Source organism: Humulus lupulus, chromosome 4 (assembly GCF_963169125.1).
Source record: "Humulus lupulus chromosome 4, drHumLupu1.1, whole genome shotgun sequence".
Taxonomy (NCBI): domain Eukaryota; kingdom Viridiplantae; phylum Streptophyta; class Magnoliopsida; order Rosales; family Cannabaceae; genus Humulus; species Humulus lupulus.
Window position 1 is genome coordinate 72,219,854 of NC_084796.1, and position 9,254 is coordinate 72,229,107.

At 30.8% G+C, this 9,254-nt stretch overlaps 1 long non-coding RNA gene across 1 annotated transcript; it reads left to right on the forward strand.

Moving 5' to 3' along the window:
- The first annotated feature begins 6,468 nt into the window (after nucleotides 1-6,468).
- LOC133829018 (uncharacterized) lies at nucleotides 6,469-8,054 on the forward strand. Its single transcript, XR_009891459.1, has 3 exons — nucleotides 6,469-6,818; nucleotides 6,965-7,122; nucleotides 7,752-8,054. It is a non-coding gene; the product is annotated as an uncharacterized LOC133829018 (long non-coding RNA).
- Nucleotides 8,055-9,254: the final 1,200 nt, after the last annotated feature.

Below are 9,254 nucleotides of genomic sequence, written 5' to 3' on the forward strand. Positions count from 1 at the left end.
AGGCAGTGCCACCATCACGCTCAACCACGGGAAGGCAGTGCCGCCACCATCTTCACGGGAAGTCGTAACCCTCCGACAGCTCGAGGTGGCTCTCTTTCTCTTTCTCTGTCGCTCACTCCTTCTTTCACGTATACACTCTCTCGTTCGCACTTTCTCTGTTTGTTGCAGGTGTGCGGCGGGATGGTGGGGGCTCGCGGCTTTGGGTGTGCGACAGGGAGGTCGACGAGGTCCTCTCTACAGCCAACGTTTAAGAGATCCTGCCCTCCCAAACACGTCCTCACCACCAGACCAAGATCATCACCCGATTCAACCCCCATGTTCGTCTCCCTCCCTCCCTCTCTCTCTCTCTCTCTCTCTCTATTTTTATATATATATATATGTTTCACTTTACCTGCTCATCTCTCAAAATTTCCCAAACCCCTTTTGGTTTTTTGATTCTTAAGTTTTCTACTTTGTTTTTTGTTGTCCATTCATTACTGTTACTTGTTCTATTATCGTTTTTGTTATATAACTTCATTTTTGCTTTTCTGGGTTCTTGTTGATCCCAATTGGCTTTTGTTGATTTTTTTTCCTTGGCTTTTTTTTTTCTTTCCGTGAACCCTCCCTGACCTACTTTGAAACATCGTTAAGAAATTTGGTGCTTATCGAGCTCTATGGTTCTTTTTCAGAGGTTGGTATGGTATAATGTTTGTGGTCATTAATGGAACCAATTGAAATTGCAGCCAAGAACGGTTAGTATGGTAGTCTGGTACCAATGGTCAGAGATGCTTTTATCTTTGCTGATTTGGTTCGGATCGATTGCCAAGGTCTTGAGAGGAGTGATTACAAAAAAATAGGCTGCAAAGTAAGGGTAAATTGCATCCTTTAATTAACATGCATTTCACATAAATACTTGCATGTTGTCTTTACATAATTTCAATGCTATCTTTATATGATTTCAACCCATGTTTGTTTCTAACCTTCATATAGAAGTCACATGTAGGATTAAGATAAAACAAGGTGATTTAATTCCCACTTTCCATTTAGTTTATGGAATACTGAACTGCCTAATCCACTCATATGTATGTATTTGTGAGTTATCTTTCTTTTCTTATTCATTAATTTGTAAATGGAAACACTGCTTTAATTTATTTTAGAAGTACGAAAAACATAAAAAAGAGTAAAATTGGTGCTGCCAAATTTGTGGTAATCCAAACTCAGTACTTCGTTTTGCCTTCATTGAGTTCACTGATGAAGGTAATTTTGACCTTATAACATCATTACTGGTCTGTCATTGTGAAAGGGCCTTTAGATCAGTTATGAATGCTAGGAAATTTTGATCAATTTCAGTTTTATCTGATTAACAGGTATTTCTTAGAAGTAACTATCCTTTACTTATTCCTCTCGAGACAAGTTTATATCAAAGACCAATCAATTTGACATTTGGTTCTTATTTTTTTTTTGGAAGTTTCTATGTTGTGGTGGCTTCTATTTTGGGCAATTGGGAAAGTGAAATTTAGCTTCCCTCATTTGAATACAGTTATTTTTCTACTTGTGTAGACTGTGGAGAGTAGATTTTGATTTCTGGCATATCAGGTTATTACTACCATACCATCAACTTGGTAGATGTTGATAATTTTGGGACAATGGTTTAATTTTTAAAATGATATATGTGAGCTATACAATGGTAAATGTAGTTTGATTTTCAAAATATGTGTATGTTTCTGTATGTGTTACTGCTGATGAGGCTACTATTGCTGAAATATGTTGTCCAAATGTTTAGCCGATACAAATGGTGAATCCTTGTGTTAGTTTATGGTTGTTTGTATTGCAAATTTAATTGTCTCTCATACTCTCGCTCTACCTATGTTTTGCAATCCTTAAGCTCTCGTCCTCACTCGCATTCTCTTGAAAAATCATATTTTATTTCCAACTGAACTCAGTCTCTATGATTATGGCTCTAGTTTGAGCTTTTTTCTTTGCATTTTTCTCACTCAATGTTTATTTTGTTGTTCTGGTTTGGTATGTTAATGGGTTCTTTAATAGATGATGGAAAATGTTTATGAGTAGTTTTTTTGCTGCATTAATTGATGGACATGCAGCCTAGAAAGCCCAATGATGAAAATAATAGTAGTTTCAAATAGGTCCATGATTTTTCATCATAACCGTTTCCATCTTTAGATGGTAACAAGATGATCTTTTTTTTTTCTTTGCATTCTCTCTCTAGATTGGTGAAGATGCAAACTGGTTTTATTAAAAATCATGGTTATGTGCTTGAGTATAAAAAAGGTTCCATTTTAAAGCGTGCAGGCCTAAAAGAACTGGGGGCTTTATCTCAAATGACTACTATGTTTTGATTTCGTTTCTGTGTTAGTTGTTCATGTTGCAATTTTTTTTTTGCAAGTGTTCTTATTACTTTTTTTATTTCAAAATTTGTATTTTTCTTAATTGCATTATGACTTCCTATTTTCGGTCTACTGTTAACTTTGCCGTTTGATATTTTGGCACTTTTTATCTGAAATGTTGCTTAGATGATTAAAATTTAAAATTTGCCTCATCATATATATATTTTCATTGTTTTTTTTACTGAGCAACGTTGTCATATCTGCAATCTCTTTCCTTTAATAACTTTCTTTTATTGAGTCTTTTGTAAAAAAAAAAAAACTTTTATTAATTATATACATTTTTTTTCCACGGTTCTTTAGTTTGTTTCTAGATTACTTTGTGCCTGATGATGAAAACTTTTATTTTTGTATTGATATGTGCATTGATTTCATTTTGAGCCTCCATCTTTTCTGCTCTCACCATCTTTGGTACTCACCATGATCCATTATTTTATTTTATTTATTTATTTATTACTATTTTCTCATGTTGGCTGTGGTGATGATGATCTGTGTTTGCTGTTGGTGGTGGTGAATGCCAAAGGTGATGGTTGAAGTGGTGGTGTTTAAAGCTGGAAGATGTGATTGGTTCTTAATGAATTTTCAATGTTCATAAAATTTCTAGCATTAATCTCTGAGGGCATTTATATATTAAAATGGTCTCTTTTTACAGCTACAAAATATATATTTTATTGCCTTATGTAATAATATGAAGATATTGTCATTTTTTGTTGTTGTTATTTTTCACTTTCTTTGCATGCTTATTTGTGATGGAAAATCTAATTTTCAGAAGCAGTTTCATGGTTTTGCATTATAAGCCTTCTCTCTCTCTCTCTCTCTCTATATATACATACATACATACATACATACATACATACATACATACATACATACATACATACATACATATTGCTCTCTCTCTCTCTCTCTACTTTTTCACCAGAAAAAGTCTATTTTACAGAGTCTATTGTGAGTGCTCTTAAGGCTTATAATGAAAATTCTCATGTACACTGTTAATGACCATATTAGCTTATGAGATCTGAGGGATTTTGAATATCTAAGTTTGTTATTCTCTGTTTTATAATGCTTTATTTGCTTTATCACCTGTTAATAGATTAGAGGAAGAATTATTTAAAGATTGCCTTTATTATTAATCTGTTTTATAATGCATGTTTTTGAACACTACTTGACAATGCCTTTGATGCTTTTGTATCAAGTAACTTGAACCTGTTTGCAGTGCATTCTTGTTTACATTGGGTTTGATTTTGTCGATATCTATTTTGGCCCATCTTTGCTTCTTAGATTATGAACTTTTTTTTTTGGCCTGATGATGATAGTTTTACACACGAGTCTTCGGTTTGGTTTTATCTTTCTGCTCCCACCATTTGCTGCATATTTTGTGTCAACGTATCGTTACTCTTATTATTATTGTTGTTCTCTAAAGGATAGAATAAATTATCTGTTGGAAGTGCATTTATGGTGGTTTTGGTGAATGTCAATGGCAGTGGTTGTAGTGGTAATGGTTTAACCTTCTGAATGATGTGATTGAATTTTTAGCAAGTTTTGCTACAAGGTGGCTTCAACATTGTTGTTGTCTTGAGGAACTTGTTGGATTGAGCACCACATTGTTGTTTAACGTCTACTCTCATTGATACTTTTCTGGGAATGGATTTCATTCTTTTCAGTACTTTTTTTTATTCAAACCTTTGTTGTAAATATTGTATTTTGTTTCTCTTTGTAAAATTGTATTATATCTTTCTTCTTTTGATGTGTTCTCTGGAATTTGTATCTTAGATTGGACAGTTTTAGTCTACAATTTATTTCTAAAACTTTACAATACTATTAAAATAGATTTAGTTATGATTTCTTGTTAAAATTATTTTATTTGTAATTTACTTTTCTAAAATGTTCTTACAGTGGCAAAATCTATTTTTATATGCTAGAGTAAATTGATTTTTTCTTCCCCAAGTTATCATTCTCTTGCATCTGATAATGGTGAAAAGCAATTTTAGAAATTAAATGAATTGCCTATAATCTCTTATGCCTCTCTAATTCTCTTATTTATGTTATTTTTCCCTTTCAGTTGAAAATTATGAAATTCATGATTATGCTTTGAGCGTATAAAAAAAGATTGTTTTAAAATGATTTTTAAACGTTTGTTGCATCTCTAAAAGCCCTTTTTTATTTATTAATATCCATTTGATATCTCAAATTACTGGTATGTTATTCTCTTCTTTGTCACTCCTTTATGGTGTAATTTTGTTTATCATTTATATAGCAGTTTTTGTATTTTTTTAATCTTAATGTACTTACTAAGGTTGATGTCGATTGATATTTTTTCTCCTAATGAGCAGTATTTATTTTTTCCCTTTTTTTTTCTTATTAAATTTATTCTTTAACAGTTTATAGTGAGTCTACAAATTATTGGTGGCTATTTGTCAATCTTTGGTTTTGCTCAATTATGCAGGTTGCGGGTTTAGCAGTTGTTTGTGTTATATGTTTCACCTCTAATGCTTTTGCAGACAGCAAGAGCAGCTGATTATAGTATTGGGAGTAAGTTGCTGATACCTAAACCCCTCCTCTCACTTTTTGGAAACTTGACAGAACGAACAGGGTAGAGTGATTTGTTTTGGTATTATTGTATTGTTTTGCAGAGTTTAGGTTTATGAAATTTTCAAGTCTGCTGCATTTTATACACATTTTCTTGACTCATCAATGGTTCTCGTCTCTTTATGCTCTGATTTTGGTGTTTTAGTTTTGAATATTTAATGGAGAGTTACTAAGTTGTAGCAAGAAGTTGAAAATTGGATCATATTGTTTGGAGTAGAAATACATGTGTTTTAGTGTTTTTTTTCATGTAAACAGAAAATCATGGATTCCCTGTACTTTTTAGCTTAAGAAATTTGCTTGTCATGTCTCATTTTCTGTTTCTTGTGAACCTTTGTTATTGACACCGAGTTAGATGCATTTTTTACTGACTTAGGTCAAAAGAACACTAGAATTAAGGCACAGTATTTAAGTTTAGACAATGTTACAAAGAACTTGAGAAAGTTCTATGCACAAGCTTACTTGGGACAATCACCAAAACAAGCTCCAAAGTATTGGCTTCATTTTCAAGTTTCTGTACTATCACTTGGTTGGAATACTTACTTTGTCTCAAAGGCATATAGTACAGGTAATTGAGTTCAAACTTGCTAGTCAAATTATATTGAACATATATTTGATTCTTATGAAGCTCACCATTAAGATACAATATCATACAGTATGCATAAAAAGTAATGCATGTTGGTGAATTGAATTGCTTACTTATTTATAGTAGTGTTTGAAACTAATTTGTTTGATGTGATCTGAATTAGTAACTAAAGTTGTTTCATGAGTTTCAAAAGCTTGATTCATGAATTGGATTGCTTACTTCTTCATGCAGAAAATGGGATCAATGGCAGATGAATTGGATCCATGTTGAACAATCAGTAAGTTGCTTAAAATTTCTGCTGAGTTGTTTATGTCAAGCATAAGTAGAGAAACGAGTATCAGGTTACTACTTGGGTATATTGTTAAATGAGTCCTTTGATTACAATTTTTAAAAAGACGATGCTTCTTCCTGTTCTTCTTTATTATTGAAATTAATTCCCCTGCTCATGTATGTTGTTCGGTGTGATTATATGCTGAATATAATTCATTGTATTTTCTCCTGTGTGAATTGATTTTGTTATTAATTTTTAAATTCTATACAAGTGTAACTTAAATAAGTATGTGAATATTTCAGCATGATCTAGAATATGATATTTTAGTCATAAATTTACAAATTTGATATTGTTGTTAGAAAGTTACTTAGTAGACTTTGTCTGTTTTCAGTTGGTAAACACAGGAAAGGAAGGGGCAAAAGTCAGCCTTCTTTTTACATGGGCGGTAAGCAACTCTTTTCCTAACATAATTGTGTATAATTACTCCTAGATGTTGAAATTCTTGATTTCAGGTATTGACTTGCATGAAACTTATATAAATTTTTCTCCTTCCCAATATTCACATTCAGAAAGCTAACAAGCAGTCTGTCTTGAAGGTATTTTGATTGTTAATCAAGGTTGTAAAGCTTTGGCTTTAACTAATCCTCTTATATAAATTTGACTTTATGATATTTGGAGTCTAATGTCAAAACTGGATATTTATGCAGCATTGTTCCTTTGTAAATTTCTATTTAATTAGCATTTGAAACATTATTGGTGAAATTTGGGTTTTCAATAAGGTCTTCTATTTCTTTGAAACTCTTTTATGACTCTTTAATTTAAGGTCAATCACTAGAGTCTTGCTTGGTTTCTCACCAATGTTATTGGTACTGCAAAGTTATACACAGTATATCCCTTTGCCAATCAGTGACCTTGATTCTTGGTTGAAGACACCATCCATATATGTTTTTGATTGCTCTGCGGCTGGGGGAATATTGTGAATGCTTTTATTGAGGTAAAGCTTTAACTCAAAACATATAATGAATTGATATATGTATTGATAATTAAGGTGCTACATGACATGAATTCATTATCTGTAATTCAGATATTTATATATAAATATATTTGTAAATATAGTGACTTGATTTGATGGTTTGGCAGCTTCATGATTGGGTTGCTTCTAGCTCCTCTGGATCCACACGGGATTGCAATCTACTTGGAGCTTGTGAAGCACATGAGACTCTTCCACAAAGTGTTGAATTTCTTGCAGATGTGTTTACGTCTTGTCTCACAACACCTATTAAGATGGCTTTGAGATGGTGAGCTTCTTTTCTTGTTCGTTTGTTAGGATCGCCTATCGCGTTTATGCATCTTTATTTGAGATCATGCAGTTTTCTGGTTTTGCCTTGTGGTGTTTATTCCATATTGGCTGCTTCCTAGTTATTTTTAGTTTTCTGGTTTTGCCTTGTGGTGTTTATTCCATATGCCTTGTGACGTGATTGGTTTGAATAGATGCTTTGAAATATACACAAGTTAACTAATCTCTGCCTCTATTTTGGGCAGTGAATGCTTTTTCTTATGAGACTAAATTTTTTTTGTTGTATTTTAAGTTGTGGATAACAATTGGTTTTTATTTTTTAAGATAACAATTGGTTTTTGTGCTGTGGATCATTAGATCTATTTTATTAACATAAGGATGTAATATTTGCTTCTACATTTACTATCATTCTAGTCATAGAAATTTAGTATAGTTTAGTTACAAGTAATTTAGTTGCTGCTGTTGACAATTTGTGGTATCTAAGAGATGGAATACATACTGTAGTCTTGAAAAAACTTTTAGAAAATGGTAAGAGCTATGTGGGTTTTACAGTTTTATTTTTGTATGATACTTCAAGCACTGATCTGTAGACTTATCTCAGTTTTTGGTGGATCCTACTCCATTTTCTAGGATCTTGCAGGCAAAGGACACCAAGTGAATTAGATAGAGAGGTTAAGAACTTGAGGGTGGCATTTACTGACCTGTTTTTGAAGCATAACACTTTCAAAGAAGCTGCAAAGCCATCGAGATATTGATGCAAAGAATGGAAGAATGTATTTCACTAATTTTTGTATACATTTCTTGTTTTGTATTTAGTGATAAAGGAATCTGAATTGGGCATAAATTATGTTGTAATATGATTTCTTAAGCCTAGACTAGTAGACTAAATATTGTAATTACATTTGAGTAATTAATAAAAATCTATTTATGTTACCTTATTGGGCTTCAACTTTCATATTTTTTTTCCTAGTTTTGTGTAAGTAAAAAAAGATTATGTTTCTCTAAGCTAATATAACACAAAAAATGTGTTATACTAAAGTATAGTATAACACAAAAAAAGTGTTATACTAAAGTGTAGTATAACACAAAAAAAGTGTTATATAATCGACTATAAATAACATAATTCAACACTTATCTATATATTAAAATAACACAGAAATTGTGTTATCGTTGACAATACAATAACACATCTGTATAACACTGATAAAGTGTTATGTAAAGTACCCTGACCTACGATAACATAGTCGGTCTTAACACATCAGAAAGTGTTATCGTATGTTTTGATAACACATTTTCGGTGTTATTAAAAGCATTTTTTCTTGTAGTGATAGTAAGCGGTTGTGTAGAACCGACCTACCATGTCATTATAAAAATACATTATTAAAGATAATCTAATTTGTTTTATATTATTGAAATTTTGAAATATGTTAATTTTTTAAACAATACATATATATAATTTATTTGGGTATGAAATAAGTATAAAAAAATATATACTTATTAATATTACATATATTATAATTTTTGAAATATAAAAAAATTAATAAATTATTTGTAATTGAAAAAATTAATTTAATTTTATATAAACAAGAAAATATTTTAATTTAATAGTATTTATAATTAAAAATAAAAAAACTTTATAAAATAATTTAGAGTATATCTTTAATCGTATTAGATGACATGGTAGGTCGGTTGTGTGAGAAATGACTTCTCATGTGACATGGTATGTCGGTTGTGTAGAACCGACCTACCATGTCATTATAAAAATACATTATTAAAGATACTCTAATTTGTTTTATATTATTGAAATTTTAAAATATATTAATTTATTTAAACAATACATATATATAATTTATTTGGGTATGAAATACGTATAAAAAAATATATACTTATTAACATTACATATATAATAATTTTTTAAATATAAAAAAATTAATAAATTATTTGTGATTAAAAAAAATTAATTTAATTTTTAATAAACAAGAAAATATTTTAATTTAATAGTATTTATAATTTAAAATAAAAAATTTTATAAAATAATTTATAATATCTCTTTAATAATTTTTTAGATGACATGGTAGGTCGGTTGTGTGGGAAATGACTTCTCATGTGACATGGTAGGTCGGTGGTATAGAA